The sequence below is a fragment of the Cataglyphis hispanica genome, chromosome 13 (genome assembly GCF_021464435.1).
Source record: "Cataglyphis hispanica isolate Lineage 1 chromosome 13, ULB_Chis1_1.0, whole genome shotgun sequence".
Lineage (NCBI taxonomy): Eukaryota > Metazoa > Arthropoda > Insecta > Hymenoptera > Formicidae > Cataglyphis > Cataglyphis hispanica.
Window position 1 is genome coordinate 2,452,858 of NC_065966.1, and position 20,192 is coordinate 2,473,049.

General features: G+C 38.7%; 1 protein-coding gene across 6 annotated transcripts in view; it reads right to left on the reverse strand.

The window, feature by feature from the left end:
* LOC126853951 (heterogeneous nuclear ribonucleoprotein K) overlaps window positions 1-20,108 on the reverse strand; it is an 83,632-nt gene extending 63,524 nt beyond the window's left edge. For 3 of the 6 annotated variants that reach the window (XM_050600210.1, XM_050600213.1, XM_050600202.1), the window contains exon 1: window positions 19,304-19,460. The gene's annotated coding sequence lies outside the window, so the exon portion shown is untranslated. Of the gene's footprint in view, window positions 1-19,303; window positions 19,461-19,822 lie in introns of those variants that run through there. The other 3 variants (XM_050600211.1, XM_050600204.1, XM_050600207.1) reach the window with 2 other exon arrangements.
* Between the last annotated feature and the right edge of the window lie 84 nt (window positions 20,109-20,192).

A 20,192-nucleotide genomic window follows, 5' to 3' on the forward strand; every position in this document is an offset into this window, starting at 1 on the left:
TTATCCGATAAAAAAAATAAAGCAAATATCGCGAACAAATGGTCGGCAAAGAGATAACGAAACACAAAGAAAATAATTAAACATTCGTACCATTAAACAATCGTAATCGCGCCGTAAATCGATATCGAAATACGAAAGCGACACACGATTCCAATGGAGGAAGGGCGAGGTGTGATAAATAATTCAGAAATTAGATAATATCGTGCACGTTGCTCGTTCCACGGAAACTGGTTCGATTGGTTCGCCTTGTTTTTAAGAGGAAACCGTATTAACCGACACGCCAACCTTGTTGTCCTGCACGATGCGAACGAGTTCGCCAATTCCGCTTGTCAATTAAACCCACACATGATCGCGTATCTGTCCGACCTAATAAAATATGACAAATGTGCCTGCCAATCTAAAACAATGCAGACTCTAATTTCTTATTGCATTCTAAAATAGTGCCTATTTCCAGACATTCTATTTTTGAGTATAAAAGTTCGGTAAGCTTTCAAATTCGATTCTGACAAGAGATTTTAATAAATTAGCTTAAAAAAAATCATCTCTCCATTAATATTAATATTGTATTTCTACTTTTTCATTGTTATCTATTTTTAATATACTGAACAATTAGTAATCTATTTTTAAAATTTACTCAATCCCTTTTCCAGAAATAAGGGCTTTACATGTGTCAAACTTAACGATATTATTAGCTAACCGGATTTTATCGGATTGATGGCACGAGTGAAATGGGATTATAAGAACAGAATTAAAGCGTCACGCGAATCGCAATCGTAAGGGGCGAGATTCACTTTGACGATGACGAACGAGCGACTGAGAACATTTCTAAACGCGATATGACAAACTCGACGATTACGCGATGCATTTTCTGCATGAACTCTGCCAGCGATAAATCCTTCATGAACCTTAAAGGTCTTCATGTTTCTTATTTGCGCGAACGCAACGTATCTTTCTCCATTAGCGAAATCACTTTACGCATCGTTCTCAATAAAGATATAATTGCAAAAGTTGAAAACGATGATGAAATCGTCGCAGCTTGTTATAATTTCGCGAAGCAGTTGCGTAAAGCTCGAGAACTCGAGAAGCAAGCAAGCACATGTTTAAGAAATATAAAGTTTAATGATATAAATGAATCGCGTGCTTATTCGTGGAAAGTTTTAAAAAATAAATCTGTTTACATTCCTTTATCTTTTCTCTTAAACTTGTTCTTATTTCTTCTCTTGAATTTTAAAGAAAGGTAGAAGTTCACATGTGCAATTTGTCAGGAGATTGTCGCTGCGCGGTAAACGATCTTGAGAAGAAGTCGCGGAAATGTGTTGCGAGGAGACAACAATGTCGGATCCGTGGAGGTAGCGAGAGAAGAAAGGGTGATGACCGGAAAGGGTGAATGAACGGAAATCATGAGCAACTTTGGAAAAAAAGAGAAGATGCATGAGTGAGTTAGTGAAAGAAAGAGAGAGAGAGAGAGAGAGAGAGAGAATGGTAAGGAGAGAACGAAGCGAAGGGAGAGCGAGAAAGCGCGGATGGAGAATTTATCGTTACGAGAGATGCTTTGATTCATAATTGACGTAAAAGCATAGGAGAAAACAATGATGCGTTTATATCGCGATGAAAAAGAGGGAGAGACCGCGCAATTATATTATAGCATGACGAAAAAGCGTAGGAGGCGGAAGCGTCGACGACCTCACGCCTAAGAAAAAAGAACGCGAGCGTAAATATGCGACGTGCCGAACTGTAATCGCGATTATTAAAGAAACGAGATCTTCGATAGAAATAGACGTCAGTCGCACAATGACATCGCGTTTTTGTCGCGCCGCGCTAAATTCTAAAAATTCCCACACGTCGATGAAGATCGCACACGATGCTCGACGTTCGCGAAAAATCGGGTAAAACAACGACGTAATAAACGAGCGGAACATCCGGAGCGAGAGCGAGAAAGAAGGATAGTCCTTATCCTCGGTCTCTTTCCCTTTCATTTTAACTCGCAGTTCTTCGACACGATGATCCCAGGATGCCCCTGGGTCGTGAGAAAGATTTCTCGGACTGTTTTCATCTCCGACTAGGAGGAAGGCGAGTACAACCGCGAATATAACTATTTCTTTCTCTCTCTCTCTCTCTCTCTCCTTCTTCCACGCTCCGCCCCACCCTTGTATCGACGATTTTTTTCAACTTTCGAAACCGGCTGCGGCGCAAGGACAATGGTCTTCTCCATCGTGCGACCGGGCGTTTCCGCGCGAAAACGCTTTCATCATTCGCGATCAAACAACGCGGTAACCGGCATTATTTTTTCATTCCTCTAAGATCATTTTATGCGAGATATTTTCAAGACAAGTCTTTTCTCCCCGAGAGAGATATTTCTTATCGCGAGTTCTCCGCCGCAGAGAATTTATACCGTGTCGGTATAAACTAATAAACAGATAAGACCAGGCGTATGATGCATATTGTAATTAACCCTTTCAGTCTTGAGTCATATCTTAATATACGGATATACATGTGTGTTAGCTGCACGAGGATATAATTCTATTGCAAGTTTACATGTCAAAACTGCTCGAGCAAGTTACACTCGCGTTTACAATCTCGGGAATGCGCGTTTGCGCGGCGGATCGTGGAATTGCGTAATTATATGTGACTGAGAAGAGAGAGTGATTTATTCCGCAAATCCGATGAATTCGCCGAAAATGTAACGCAAAAATTATGAGCGCGTTGGGATTGAGCAGAGGTGAAGTCTTCGCTATTGGATCGGTCGTGACCAATATTTCTAGCGCGCACTCACCATCGAATCTCTCGTGCCAATTCTCGAGTTTATTTTCATCTCAATATACGATAAAAATAAACGCGAGACGATCGATACGTACGACTTTTACAAATAAGAAACGTCATGTTTACGAAAAAGCTGATAAGATTTGATTTGACAAATTAAATATTACAATTATTATTATAAATATATAAATTTAATATAATATATAATTGAATGTAATAAAAAAAATATGAAACAAATTTATAATAAATGTATAAATGCATAGATAAATATTAATATTATTTAAATATGATTATATAACATTCGTGTACTTTTTTATCCGCTCAATTCTTTCACAACCTGTTTCCCGTCGATAAATTTATCGCGTACCACTGAGTACACTTCATCATGTTGCAGAAACGTGACTCGAAAGATCGAAATCGTGTAGCAAATTTTTCAATTTGTAACGTTGTTTACGTTTCGTCAGCATTATATCATAATTTCAAAACACAGCTAAATATAAAACTATGTAAAAATCATATTTAATTAAAGATTATCTCATTCCAGCCCAGACAACATTGCGTTGCATTGTTGTAACATTTATATAGGAGCTATTTTATTCAATATTTAAAAAAAAAAAATCAAACTTTCTTTATCATATAATATATTCTCGTAAATGTTCCATGTAATATTTATACCCAACACCAGAAGTGTATCGCAAAACGGTAATAGATAAATTAGAAGAGGCATTACTTTCGGCGAATAAAGTATGCATCGTTTCTTCCTTTGATTGGAACGATATAACCGTGAGAACTGCGTTCCGCTCAATGTATCGCAGAAAATGCGAAACCTCTCGCGGCAGGCTTTCCTCACGGCGCGAGTTTCTCTAACTTCGGGGAAGGAAAGTGTGAAAATACCATGCTCTCGCCCCTCTTTCTCTGTTCCCTTCTCTCCCTCCTCACCGTTAGCGTACGGCGGCATTGACGAACTTAAAAGTTCGACAGCAGGAATCTCTCGTCCGCGCGGACGGAACTTTCCTATTAACTCTTCTCGCGCATCTACAAAATAATAAGACGAAATTCTCGCCGGATACTTTGGGCTTGCCGAGAAGAAGGCGATTAACGCCGCCGCCCCGGAAAAAAAAAAAAAAAAATGGAAGGAACAGATATCTATTCTGTGGCTTTTCTCCATTAGTCGCAATCGCTGTTATTAGGCGTGATTATATCGAATGAAAAGAAGCTGCGCGACTAACTTTCTCGCCTCGTCATTTCGAATGTAATAAAGAGAACCGAGAGAGAGAGAGAGACTGTGAGAGATGCCGTGTACCAGTTTCTTGCACAATCGAAGCTGTATTGCAAGCAAATGCCGCCTTTTTCATTAGTTCGCGCTACAAATTTTCTCGAGAAACGCTCTCAAAGATAGGCGTGAATTCGATGCAATTTGTCCGAATCGACGACGCTCGAATTAAGATAGAAAATGATTTTTGTTTCGATGAGAATTCAAAACGGCCGACCGATATGACGAAACAAAGCAAAATTACTGCAACTGTAATAATAAAGTATGCACATGGATGAAGTACGGGAAGCAGGCAGATGGTAGTTTCCGAACGCCCGCCCACATCCCGAGGCGAATATTACTTTTCACTTGGGTGGATTCGATATTACAGGTATAGAACACACAATCGAGAGAGTCTGCGAAGCAGGCGAGCAGCCCCCTCGCTAGCTACGTCGCGGCCTCGGCGGTAGCTGTTAGATCGAGGGTAGAGAATAGCAAAGAGAGAGAGAGAGAGAGAGAGAGAGATAGAGAGCGGCGGTTATGGTAGAGACCGTCCGTGGTATCAATATTTTAAGGGTGCACGTTCCTTCATCGATCGCAGCTTTTCTGCATAATTAATCGCCACTCCACCTCCCCCATCCCTTCCCCGCTCAGCGCATGTCGACTCTCGTCGGGCCTATCGAAAGCGCTCGCACACATCTACACGCGCACACATATAAATCACCATCACTCGCTCATCCTCCATCTTCTTTCTTTCACCCTCGGACGCGCGCGTATCGAAGATCGAAAGAATCTCGAAAATCGAATCAGTGCCGCGGCGACGAGTTAAGTGGATTTCGATCGAATCCGCGAAAGGTGCCGACGAGGGGGAACCGACATGGGAAAGAATTTCGGGTGTTTGTTCCTCTTCGAAGGTCCCGCGGGAAACGCAAGCCAAATCCGGTTCAATAGCGAAAAGAGAGAAATGAAGGCATCTCCCCGAAAATCGTTTGATGGAAAACTACTGGGTGTACTGTTTCGTTACGAATGCATGACTTATCGCTCCATAATAATAAAGAGTTCGGAAAAGCAGAAATAGTCCGTCCCAGCAGTCTCTCGCCTCGCGGAAGGCATTCCTTCATCTAGATTGCCTCGGCGAGTAATAATAAAAGTCAATCTTCTCGACTGATGAAGCGCCGATACCTTTTGAAAATCTGATGCCATGTTAATCTACATTCGCGTAAAAATAAGATCAAGACGATGCACTGTTGACTTAAATCACAAGTCCAATTTTTCGAAACAAACTTTTCGCGGAAAAAATTAAAATGTAACATGCGTTTCTATGTAATTATCTTAAAATTATATCAGGAAATTATATAACTTTATCATTTTATCTCGCACATATATATATATATATATATATATATATATATATATATATATATATAAATCTCTGTTAAAAAAAACTTTACAAGATATGTACTTATACTGTATTTTAATTAATTCAATATTTAATTTTTATAAAATGCGCAGTCAGAATTATTGAGAAAAACACAAGTTATATCAATTTTCTCTAAGTCTATAATTTTGCTAAATTATGTGCAAATATTGCTATATTAGTTGTTCCCGCGGTAAAATGTGCGTTTTCTCGAAAATAGTGAAGCATTGCAGATGGCTTGCCTTGAAGGTTCCAAATATTTGAATAGTATAGAAAGTACACACAAAAAGAAGATTGAAATGTAATAGAACGCGAGATGTAGAAGTTTATGCTAAACGTGAATGAGGTGGAAGAAGCTAGCCAAAGTTCAATATTTAAATTTGGATTACTCATAAAGAATAAATCGCGGAAATCCACGTGAACGATCGTATCTCGCTCCGTCATAATTATTAAGCCGGATTTTGAGTCTTAGCTAAATCTTGAGCTTGCCTCGCGATAGAGGGTGCCGGAGGATTTACTAGAATCGCACGAGTTTCCCCGTTTACGAAAATATAAATTATAGCTCAAAATTCAAATTGAAATATTCGTACACACAATAGTCTCCATGTAATTATTGTTAATTATGATATATTTTTTTTTAAAACTTATACACGCAGTATAAAGATAAAGATCTCTTTATACCCGTACTTTTTCTAAAAATTAAATCCTATTTTCTCTTTCTAAAAGTTTATGAAGACGTATATACGTGATCGTATTAAGTTTTAGTTAGCGGTGCATAATAAATAATAAAAAAGCACGTTCATAAAACGTGAACTTTTCCACGAAAGGCACAGCGGCGTAACGTAGTAAAAAGTACTCCCAAGCTATCATGAACTGGCTGTACTACGTGCATGCAACAGTGGAAACTATAATTACGCGAGAAAGAGGAAAAAACGGCCGATCGAGAGGGCTCCGCGAGGGTGGTAGACGCGAGAAACGCACGATGAGAAGGAGAGAGTACCGAGGGCAGAGATGGCTGGATAAAGACGGAGATAGAAGGGGAGAGGAACAACGGAGGGAGGAGGAAACGTTTAAAGAGAACAAGTATCGGAAAGAGCGAAACCGCCAAGAATGGCAAACTACTGTGGGACCATGCATCTGTCCTAGCATATTTGATATTCCTCCTCCTTTTACCTTCCTCCTCCTCCTCCGCTCTCTTGCATCCATGATATCTGCGGCTTTAAGTCTATGTCACGCAGCATGAAATATCCGTCGCTGTGTCGGGGCGTATGTACGCCTCGTCGCAAAAATAAAAAGTATTGAAGATGACAGATAGTCGAATCATTTTTAACTTACTCCATTTTCGCACAGGCGATCAAATTTAATTTATTTTGTTTTATATATTTTTGTTTCTAATATAGTAGATTTTGATGAGTAAAGTATTTGCCATTTTTCACAGCAAAGACAATAGATGCGAAGATTTGTATAATTGTCATGTACAAAAAAAAATGATAAATAGAAAAGACAATTATATGCGTTATTACAAGTATACTGGAGACGATTACGTCTTTATATTTACTTCTGCTTTCTTTTAAACAAATTAATCCCGCTCAACAATGAAATTTATTTAATATAAGACTTACCGCGTCGCATTTATTCGCGATGTTTCTGTCGCATACATGACCTCGAAGTAATTTACTTACTGCCAAAGGACGTGGCTCGCGCGAGTGATATGCACGAGCCAAGCAAGGATTTGCGGCCGCTTGAAAATTTATGAGAGGATATTTCAGGTAATGAGTACGCCATTGTGAATGTGTTACACGCTGCGCGTTGCAGTTTCGGCGTAGAAAAAAAACTAGCGACCCAATAAAAAGTCGATCTGCTCGATGGAATGCTCCCACGCTTGCAAATCACGTAGTTTCGTTTTTGCATATCGTACATTAAATGCGTGGATGGAGATGCACAACGTCGTGTAGGATATGATACAATATAATTTCGCGTTACGTTAAATGCAATGGATATCCACGGGAGATGATTGATCGACGAAGTATTGAAAACGCCGAGTCTGGTCAAATTCATATAAATTTATTAACTCTCTATATCCAGCGCATTTCCGATTGGTAAGAAATTTCTTTCTCCGAACAGGACTTCTAATCGCGAAATAATTTCATCTTTGCAAATGCGCCTCGCGTGGGAAGTAATCGTGTAATGTAATTAGCTGGACGCATCGGGCGATCGCGTGGGAGGCGGAGGCGAGTTAACGGAACGATGCGTGACTCGTTAGATCGTAAATGAATTTGTTGAGCACGTTTTCAGTTCAACCGTAAAATTCAATATTAACATTATTTATGTACACTTAACGCGTTTTCATTCAAAAATTTCGAGAGAGGAAATATAAATTTTATATATATATATATATATTATTTCCGAATATTATCGTGCTTTCTCAGGTAGATATTGGTTTATCCATTTATGCTACAAGAATTTAACGTGCGATCATTATTATTTTCGTTAATAAAAGTCGCAATTAGAATTCACGTAAATAGAGGATGACCTGATACTGACACGACTTGATCAGCTAAAGACGAGTGATATATCCGTTTTTTTTTTTAAATTGCTTCCATTCATTTCAAAAGAATTCGTTACATCACGTTCTAACACTAGCTTATCGATGCGAAGCAAAAATGTAACATATCCACGTTGATGTTATCCAAAGCGAAAATATTTCATAGCAAAAACAAAATGATATATTTTATACATTAATCATTTAATTTATTAATGTGCGTGTATTTTATCAATCATGCAATTTCAAAGTCCTATTAAAATAAATATATATCTATTGTAATAAATATACATTCGATATTTTCTAAAGCAGAATGTGTGAGAGATTGATGATTCTTCTTCAAATAGACTTGGAGAAATAGATATCTCTCTTCTCTTTCGAAATGCTAATTTCAAAATGACCATTTAAAATTTAAATAAAATTTAAATGAATTTTAAATTTCCGTCATGCGCCGAAAACGATCGTTTGATGTAACATTAAATCGCATCGCGGATCCTCGATGCAGACGAAGAGGCCGTCTGGGCGACACGACTGCGACGATGCTCCCCACGTTGCTGGCGGCGAGTCGTACACGCCACCCTCAATAATTCACGAACGGCTCTATCTTACGTCGCGTATTATTCCCATTCCGAGGCCCTCCGAAGAGAGATGCTCGTCAGGGAGACTTGTGAGAGTCTTAGCGAAGTACGCAATAAGGAGAAGAGCGAGCCCAATCGCGAGACGAGAAGAGAGCGTGTAAACCACGCGTGGACCGCAATGCGGAACTGATGCGCGATTTAATTCTTCGACCCCTTCGTCTTAACCCATGAATGAAAATTCATTATCGCAAACGTGGTTTTATCCAGAAATTATATAAAAAAAAATCTAATTCTTATTATTTAATATAAAGTGAATTAAAAGAGATTCATGAAGCTGTCTTTTTTTTAACAATTACGGATATGATTAAAAAAACAAAAACGCGAGACTACGGCAAGCGCAGGAATGCCGCACTAATTAATGAAACACTAAAAGGAACGCTAAGAAGAACGATTTCCAGTCGTATAAGCGAATGTACTGCGAAAGTTAACAAAGTACGAGATTAAAATCCATGCACGAGGCATACCTTTCGGTATCTCTCTCTCGCAGTTCGCAGACGGATCGATAACGAGAAAAGGTGAGAAAGAGAAGAAGGAGAGAAGAGATGAGAAAGGGAGAATTATTGCAAAGTCAGGATACTCCTCAGATACTCTACCGGACCATTCAAGTGCGATCGACTCGCGAGAGGAAAGGGGAAGGGAGAATTTAACCCTTCGACGAGCGGACCCATTTTCAACGAAGAATTTCATTCGATTCGTTTCTTCCGTAATTCGATTCGTTTTTAATTCGGGATTAATCGGTTTTTCGAGGGAGGGAGGGAGGGAGGCGATTTGATTTACGAGCGTCGTAGATAAAGAGTTTCTCGAGAGAGAGGGGAAAAAGGAGACATGCGTTATCTCATTTCTTTTTTCGCTTGTCTACTGATTTGCAAATTTCTCGAACCTCGTATAATGAAATAATCCGATCGATCTCTAGCTTCTAGCCTTTCTCTATTCAAGTACAATGAATACGGCACCGGCGGGATCATCCTCCGGCGAATTACATCACTCGTTCTTTGTTCTCACCAGTGCGGCACTCGCTCGTTCTTGGATTGAGGTACACGGGAATATACGGCTGTATTAACTATGAATTACGAAGTACAACACATACATAGAAGACACGGCAGTCAAAATATATTTGAAGACGCTCAAAGTTGGCAAAAGGGCAAATAGGTACTAAAATAACTGAGAATACCGAAGCCGTTCCATTTTCATGTGCGTTTACAACCTCATTCCCATCTGATTAACTTTGGCATTTCAATAAAGGGATTATGGAGTAATTACCGAGAATAACCTACTTTAATATTACACAGTTTTACGTACGCAATAAGTAATTCTATGTACATACATAACGAGTCCCTTCTAACTAAATGTGGATCATTAACGTTCCTAAACTTTATGAGAGTAAAGAAAATTCTAGAGCGTTAAAATATGTATAATCTCTTGTATTCTACTTAGTTTGACTTATTCGCGTTATCATTCTTTATTCCTTTCTATTTCTATATTTTTTCGTTCTCTACATCAATGACACATAGAGAGGCATGTGTCTATAATATATTTCTAACTCAATTTCACTTTAACAATAAAAATGTTACAAAATATATATTTAGGAAAGTGCAAGTTTTGCTGCATATAATTTCTTATCTATGTACTTGTCCCGCGCGATGAGATAAAATAATTTACATCCGAGAGATAGCTTCTGAAATAAAGCAGGACTTAATAAACGTTGTTTAGGCGGAAAGTTTTTTCGACGGTACTACTACATCGGGCAGTATTACTTCGCAGTGTCACTTCATTAATATTAGCGAGCTGGCTTATCTCTGAAAGTAGAGAGACAAATCCGGATCAGATACAACTATACAAGAGTTGACCATTTAATTACTCTTCCAAAGTAACCAAGCACGCGATCACGCGAACACGCGTCAGAACAGCTGATCATCGACAAAAGAAAGCGGTATGAATCAATGTTCATAAAAAAAAAAAAAAACACGCGCGAATTTATACAGAATTTTACGGCACGTCAATGAAAGTGCAAACAGTAGCGTTCGAGCGTATAATTCACTCAGTAATTGCAAGAATTTCGACTGATTTCAACGTTCATTGCGACATCGCATGGTCAAGCGTGCCAAGATCGCGCGGAACAATGAGCGTCACGCTCCGAGAAATCCTCTGGCACCGCTTGTTGTCGCAGCTGTTGTCCAGTAATTTGTGAATCAAATACTCTGTTCATTGATACCAAGTCCGTAAAACTATCGTGTCTTACATATGTTGGTCTCTTAATACATATATTTTATTATATATAAAGAGTATATACAAAAAAAAAAAAAATTATTCAAAAATATATTAGATTTACACATAAAAAAAAAAGTATAAGTTATACCACACGTGTGCGTATAACCTCGTGAAGAAACTCAGTCTCTCATTCATCGTGATCGATTTATCTGCGCCGAAAGATGTTGCAGCGGACCAGAGAAGCCGCCGCTCTCCTTTCCTCCTTCGGCCTACATTGCGTGCATTAAGGACACGTAAACGGGAATCCGGTGCAAAGTGAAAGTAAAAGTTTCATACTCTCGCAAAAGTGAGGATGCACGGGGTCGCCCAATGCCAAGTTCAAGGTCAACCTGACATCTCAGAACGCGGTTTCATACCGGACACATTTGCATCGTGGTCATATATAAGCTTGTGCACCTGCTAGGTCCATGGACCTTAACGCCCACGTGATCCACGGGAAATTCGAGGTCCCTCAATGTCAAAAAATATTTTTCAAGATATATCAATAAAGATTAATACCGCGTCAAACGAAGATGACTTTTGTAATATAATTATTTTATAATTTTATAATAATTACATTAAAATTCGATTGCTTTTTAAAGTTTTAGAAATATTTTTTTTAATCATTAATTTTATTAATAGAAAATGTTTTGCACTATAACTGTATTGTCACAATTATCTCGATTGTTCTTAAATCAAGTAGCACATGGATCTATTGAGAAACGTATGAAAAAGCAGTTACATTGGATTGCGCGATCGTAGAACAGCTTGCACGAATTATCCAAGGCCAAGTGTTTGCATTCATTGAAAGATAAACATACTCAAACGGCCATTAATGTCGGAAGTCTTTAATTGGAGCATATCGGCCAGAAGAAACGACAAATTCTCTCACGACGAGAAGAACAAGTGTTCCCGAATACTACCGATTCGCTTTGCCAATAATTAATTTTCGATGACTAATAGAAAAATAAAAATTATATTTAATTCTGTCACTATTCACATTTTTTATGTGAAACATTTCCAATAACAAAATTACTGATTATTAAAAATATTCACCAAAGATTAAAACAATTCATTAAATGTAATTATAAAATAATTTTTATAAAATTGTATTTTATTCCTGCGAATTAATAAATGCGACAAAATGGATCATCAATCATCGAGAATTAAGCCAAATTCAAAAGACATTCTCGTCAACTTTTTATGATCGTACCTATTAACCGCAATTTACACGTGACTCTGACAAGCAATTCTCAGAAGATAGTTTGAGCAACAACACCTGGCATGCAGGTGATCCGAGATGTGTAATTCTACCTGTGAACTCGTTACGTAAACGACGACGACGACGACGACGACGATGTTGCGAAGCTCGACGTTCAGTTACGAGAGATAGAAATGAGCGGCGGGTTTAGAGCTCGATCTTCCCCGATCCCCGGTTCTTGACTTCTCTCTTAACCCTACCTGAATAGTTAGCTGGTTACGTAAACGGAGAACGTTTTAAGACGATACATATCTTGCATGCAGGTTTCTCACAACGTGCTTTTCGTTGAGCCCGCGCTACGATCGCGCGGCAGTTTTTACGGAAAATAAAGAAATAACGAATGCGATTGTAATCGAATAATGTAATCTGCATCAATGACAGATAGAACAATCGAAATAATTGTAACAATTCAATAAACGTATCAGTATAAGAAATTTTCAAATGATAAAATTAATGATTAAAAAAATATTTCTAAAATTTAAAAAACAATTTGATTATTGTAATTATTATAAAATTATAAAATAATTATATTACAAAAATCATCTTTGTTTCACGCGGATTTAATTTTTACTAATATATCTACGATCTTGAAACGTATCGCTCGACATTAAGAGGCCTCGAATTTGGATCACGTGAGCGTTAATTTCATGGGCTTTGTGCAGGTACACATAAGCTTGTATATGATCATGATATAATTTGTCGCAACTGATGTAAATATCCGTTGAAAAATGTTACAGTTATTATTACGTACAATTGTAAATCTCTTTCATCTGGCGGCAAAGTAACGATGAGATTTAATGGCGCGCTCTCATACGAGCGCATTAATCCGACAGACACACGCGCGCGATATCGCACTCGCCACCTTCAATCCTCTTAGCTAATCCCCCTACATGACGCCGCTTTTTGTTTCAGAGCAACACGGCACGCCATCAATATCATTCGCGCGCGCGATCTCTCTCGTTACTATATCTACGCTTGTAGAACAACATCTGCCAGTATCGGCCTAATCCTTTTCAAGTCACACTTGACTCGTTTACTTATATGCGTCCATGATTAATGAGATACTAAAATTCGCAGCCTTCTCAATTACGCCTTTGTCCTAAACACTTCACGAGATGTATTTAAAAGCTTTCGCGAATATAGCTTTATAGAAATATGAGCGCGAGGAAAAATCTGATCTGAACGATTACGAGACTGAATCGTCATAGATTGGGATTGAGTCTACTGTGTCTACCCTATTAAAAACGTCGCGATTGAAAGTGGAAACGCGGCGCAATTAAACCGGCACTCGTAAACAGCAATAAAATTCCATTCGACATTGCAACTCGACGGAGGGGATACGCGAGCGCTTGCGAGAATTAACGGAACGCGTAATCTCGTAACCTCGCGAATGCCATAAGAATGCCGGCGATCGCGAAAAGAAAAGGCAACGAGCAATTACGCACACGCGGTGATGTTTTCATGCGCGCACGCGAACGGGGAGAGGACCTAGATAGATCAACAACAGGCGGCGAACCCGCTGCATTCCAGCGTCGCGTAAAAGTGCTCGATCCAAGGACTACGAGTCGGCGAGACGACAATAGCGTGGGACCGTGGGGGGGAGGGGGGAGGGCGAAGAAGAAAGGAGGCGAAGTTCAAAAAGGGAAACTCCGCGGCAGAGACACGATAAGGAATGCCGCGAGATGTTGCTGCAATCCTCTTGGGCAATCGCTCTCGTAACAACCACTATTACATATTTTATTTTCCCGCGTCCAGGAATTAATTGCAAGCAATCTATCCGGAATAATCCGAGACATATGCAAAATCTTTATTTATTAAAAGATAAAATGCAAAAATTTTTTACTAAATCGCTTGAGGCAATGCAGGCTTTTTATAAAATCGTAAAAAATCTAACTTATATATAAATCGAATCATTATAAGGTTGTTTTAAAAGCAGCTAAAAAAAAGTCTTTTGTAAATAAATGTTACAAATATATATATAGAAAGTATGTGATGTGTAATTACAGTTAATCAATCCGCATCATTATGTAAAGTACTCAAGCCACTCTGGTTTTGAATGGCTCGTATGTGAATAGCTAATAGTGGTAAAATAATACACTGCACTAGAGCGCAAATAGTGCGCGGCGAATAGATGTGCAACCGCATGAGTTGCTTGCGTGCAATTATGAATAATGAATTCACACCTGTCATCATAATTAGACATGCACACTGAAGTATTAGCGTCCCTATAAATAAAATGATATAAACAGAACACACTCGAACATGAGATATTGCTTTCATGAGATTATTCGCGGATTTGAAAAGATTCCGTTCGTATATCAAAAAGATATAGGATTAAAAGAGAAAGATGTAGAATAAATGAAAGAAAGAGAGACAAAAAGAAAACACAGAATAATGAAATGTATAATAAATAAAAAAAATGTAAACATCTGTCGCGGTAACACCTTATCAGTTTGAACTTGCAAATAGTCCATCCTATTTTAGATCCATGTCATTTACACAAAACGGTTTCACTTTACTTAGCCGCCCGCTCTCCTCGGACAGATGGCTAACTAGAACGTGACGAAAGTGTGCGAATCGATGACACGTATCGTTTTTACTTGCAATCCGTAAACTGTCACCTCATCAAATGCGAGGATAAAAATTAAATGTCAGAAATTTAAAACAGAGGGCAAATAAAAAAAAAAGATAATAGTTATTAATTTTATTTTATTATCGCTCTTTGTTTTCTCTTTATTATTTTATCGATTCTTCGAAAATTATCGCTATAAAAACGTATAGCAATATTATTTAAAGTGCTGTTACACTCCGAATAACAACTCTTTTGCGTCTCGCGATGCATTGGAATTGGCGAGTAAATAAAACAGAAAAATCAAACGTAATCAGCTAGAGGAAAGTTGAGAATTACATGGTTAATTTATCGCTCGAACGAAACACAATTCGCTAGTTACGGAAACAAAATATTTCGTTTCGTCCGTGAGACGGATCTACGTGGAAAGTTCTATTTTTCCGATATCTAATTAAGAGTTTCGTCATCCATCGCGCGCGAGATAGCGCGGAACTTGCCGTCGTTATTAAAGTCACGGGGGGAGTCTTCTGCAACGAATAAAATAAACCATTAATTTCCTTCCACGGAGCTAAAGCTGACCCGAGAGACGTTTTTCTTTCGCTTCTTAATCTTCCGGAGATCACGTACGATATATACAAAGAGTTATATATCTACTCAATATAAATAATCCCGATGTATAATACATGTGTATGTATTTTCCTCACTTTGCCTTTTTTTTTTATTCTATTTTTAATGTCCATAAAATTGTGTACCAATTATTTCCAACAATTCGCAAATTTTGCAGCGCCTAAAAGTATACTAGGGCAAATGGCGATTTCAAAATAATAATAATAATTATATATATGTAATTCTTTTGCCGCCCTTCCGTCCCCGTTCCTCCGTGACAGTATCGATTACGTCGCGCGTGGGAAATGATCGACGCCGACCGCGAATGACGTCCTACGAGCCATTTAAACATAAAAACACGTACTGACTAAGCCAGATTGTAAAATTACACACAACTAGGTCAATCCACGTGTCATTACACGCGCGAGAGCGAGCGCGGTGTCAGTGTTACGCGCTGCTACGCGCTGAAAGTGCCGGACCCCCGTTTCAAGTGATAAAAGTGTAATCAAGGTTGACCGGCGGTCGATCCCTTTGCATAAATCGTGAAACCAACTCGCGCGAAGACTGCGAATCAAGGCTAACTCGCGCGTTTTCTCAAGACCTAGAATCGACGAAGCTCTCACACAATCATTCTAATCGCAGATTAAATTTAACCTCTGTAGAGGACCATTGGTTGACTGAAAATAATTTCCATATGTTTATTCACATTTGAGCATTTTTAAAATTCCAATGTTTTTCCAATAGAGCATCCAATTTAAGCAATAATTATATTAACATGCATCGATAATTGTCACACCAGCAGATCTTTTGTATAAATTTTTTCACACATTAACTATATAATGTATATTTTAATGAAATTACAAATTCTATATAACGCATGCAATTTTGAAAAGTTATAGAATAGATCTGAAATTCTCATTTTACGGGCGTCGCGAAAATTCTATTCAAAATTCAATATTATACGTATACTATAGCAGGCGTTAACTTCATCAGCACCTGCTATCAAAAGTGCGTGATACTTTCTCTTCCTCTCTCTCTTTCGACAAAGGGAAAACAAATTCAACCTGCAAAGAGACCTAATAATAATAAAAAGAAACCTTGAACCGTAACGATTCACAAAGAAGCATCTACATTGCCCAATCCCCCCGCGTCTCGTCGCCGTCGACGCCACACCACCGTTGTTCTCCACCCGGCACTTAGTGCTGGAAACAACAAAGTGCGTGTTCGAGGCACGCGCTCTCGCGTGCCGAACGGGCGTGTGAGAACGGCGTGTCGTGCGTGTGAATCCGCACGGCAGCGCGCGTGTGCCGGCGCGGCGACGTTAATGTTTGCAATCACAAGTTGGAAAGTTTTGTGATGGCAACCGCTCCGTCGGCCAGTTACCCTGGTAACGCTTTGTTGTGCCATTGTGTCGAGCGGCAGCGGCAAGGGAGGAGAAAAGGGGGGAGGGAGAAGGGAAGGAGGGAATCGGGAGAAATCCACCCCCGTTTTCGCCCACTCTCCCTCCATCGAGAAATTGGATGAAACGGTCGCGCTAACCCCCCCACCTCCTCTCTCAACCCTCTTAACCCCTCGATTGCCATTCGGGGACGAATCAACTCGGCTTGACCTAGCCCAAACTATCTCCTCCTCCCCTTCCGTCCTGTCACCCTACAATGACGAATAAAGGGCACGCATTTCCTCTGGACCCGCATCGTCCGAGAGCCATTCCGTAATCTTTCATTTACGCGAATCATGGAATTGTAAATAAGGATTTGATATTTTTTATTTGTTAAAGCGTGCGACATTCTTAAATATAAACAACTTTGAATACAACGCATTAATATTCAATTGAATATTTTTCGATTTCAAGAAACTAGTCTCAAGCCACGAGTCAAAACGATCCTCCAAAGTTAAAGAAGCGGGAATCGATCGTTAAAAGTTTTACGTAATAACTTGAATCCACAAAATGAAGCCAAGCAAATTCCGGTTTGAATGAGCCTATATAGGCTCGTTTATTACCATCGCTTAAGTTAGTATAATTATCACGGATAGAGTTAATAGTAAAATATAACGATGGATTATATCATACATGCAATACAAACGCACATGCATATTGAAGAAGTTGCCGCTTCACATCGGCGATTGCTCACGAAGTAAAAATGTTTCAAATCGAGTTATTAATAGAATTGTTGCTCAGAGAATTTTCAGCCGTTCACGCGTATTCTATTATCAACCCTAACATGCATATATAAAGTAGAATAATAACATTAAGTGTTATTCAATACTCCATAAAATTTGAAAATATAAAAAGACCGCGATTTATTCTCGCGCTTTTCAAAAATTTATTTAAAAAATTATCGCGTGTGATAAAGACCGTTTTGACCAGAAAAAATCTATTTTCTTTTAAATACCAGACAATTTTATTTAATTTGAAATAAAATTAAATTTATTAAATTAAATTCATTATTAACTTTATTAAATTCATTATTTATTAAAAATCTCAAACCAACTTGCTCGATTGAATATTGCGTTCATAAAAATATGTATATTTAATATAGATATATGCATATTGAAAATAACTAATATAGTATGTAACATAGTATTTAATATGTACATTTTATATATTTAATATAGATATATATGTATATTTAATATATACTTGTCATAATTCGCTCAACGTATCTGAAAAAGTTTTTATTTCTATATTTATAAAATTTTTTTTTTTAAAGTAAAAACATTGAAAAATCAGAATTGAATTCGACACAATTTGTTCGCATTAATAAAATGTAAAATCTTTCTTATTAACGATTCATAAAGCATGGCAATTAATTGCGGAAAAACTTTATCATTAATTACAAAAAAATGTTAATTTCCGAATTTTATCAATTTGTAGACAAGAAATACGAAAAAGAATTTATTTCACCAATAATATTTGACGAAAATAAAATATCTTTGATATATGCAAAACTTTTATTACATTATTGTTTTGATTTAAAAAAAATGATGTGAAAATTACATTACTAGATTTACAATATAAAAAAAATCTTAAATTTGTAAAGACATGCAATATAAAAATCCTGAGAAAATAATTCTGGGTCATGTGTAACAACGCTCACGTCATACACGTCACAGCTTACTTATCGCGCGAGATAACGCTCGTGTTCAGATATCGAACTCTCCTTCCCTTGCAGACAATGCGTTACGTTAAAATATATATTATAGCATTTTTAGCGTTATCACAAAATGCGAAAAAAACCCCGAGACTCAACTAACAGAGATTCAACATGAAGTGTATATACATTATATTTATAAACATAAATAAATTTCGATCACCGTAACAAAGTTACACAGTCATTTGTGATTGTGGGAAACATAGTCATAGTATTTTGATTTAATTCCTTAATATTTTATCACGGTGGAAAATCATCGAAACGAGATTCGTTATCAGATCATGCTCCCTAGTACAGTAGTATCGCTATTCCTACAAGCACTGTACTCATAACCTCACCGAGAACCCGATAGCACGACGAAAATGTAAAAATTCACGACGCGAGAGTATCGACATCGACTCCGGCCATCATCGCCGCGCGCGCGGCGTCGCACGTTTCTGGAAGCCGCGCATTGTCGCGCGTATAACCTATAAAACGGACGCGACGCGTTTTGCCGCGACGTAAACGTCGCGTCCGTTGCGTTTAGCGTCGGAAAAAAGGAATCTGTCGGAGAGAAATGGATGGAGAAATCGAAACGTTCCTCGAAGGATCATGATGAGTCGCGATCGAAGGAGCGAGCGAGCGAGCGTGGTGCGCGCGCGCGCAGGGAAGAAAAGGACATGGGTCGCGACGTGTCTCTCGACGGTCGGCCGAAATTAACCCTCCACGAGGGAAAAGAAAAAGAATGGAGCGTATCCCTCTCCGGAGAGCGACGACGCGCCTTCAATGCGTGACGTTTCGCGTACGACGCGCGCGAACTCCGCTCGCCGGTCACGATCGGCGTGCGTTCGACGTGACGCGGAAGCGATTTTCAACTTACTTGTAACTTGCGTAGGCAGCCGCAGAAAAATCCGAGACGCACCAGGGACCGAATTCTCTCACGCACAAACACGAAACTTCGATAGTAGGCAATCACGTCGCAATGGCGAGGAACCGCGAGTGCGTTGCGATCGAACGCGCTGCCGCCATCTTGCGGATGCCAGGCCATCTATCGGCGGAGGGAGTGCGGCGCTGATTTACGCGGGAAACGTTATGCTCTGACGTCATCGACGCCATTGCTTGATTTATTTTGAATTGTGGCGGTTGGCGCCGTTAACGGCTAGGACTAGATGCTAATCGCGATAATTAAACTTGCTCGTTTTAGATGCATTTTTTTACATTTAACGCGAAATGAATATATCATTTTGATAAGGAGCGATATGATCGAAATAAGCAGAGCTGCTATTTAACGCAGAATTTAATATTTAAATGAGTAATAAAATTTTTTATAGCGACAAAAGAATAATGCATATAAAATAGTCGGTTACTAAAAAAATAATCGATAAAACGATAAACATACCTGACGATAATTCCGGGATTCATCGTACTTTCCTTACATTTCGAGAGAAAATAACGTCTAATGGTAGATGATTTCGATAATCGCCGGGCCTCCAAATGGGACGAATTGTCGATATAAAAATTACGATGTTACAGCACTATTTGGCAAAACTAATACTTGATACTTTACGACACACGCCCGATTACTCTTCGCACGCGAGATTCACTTTCGAATGGCAACGATTGCGAGAAATATGAAACGATTCGAAACTGAGACCGCACAAATCGTTGCGACACACTCCATTACCGACGACTCACTGAATTCGAGAATCGCAATATCGAAGTCGAAACAACCGAAAGATATCAACTAAGGTAGTAAACAAGAGTAGATA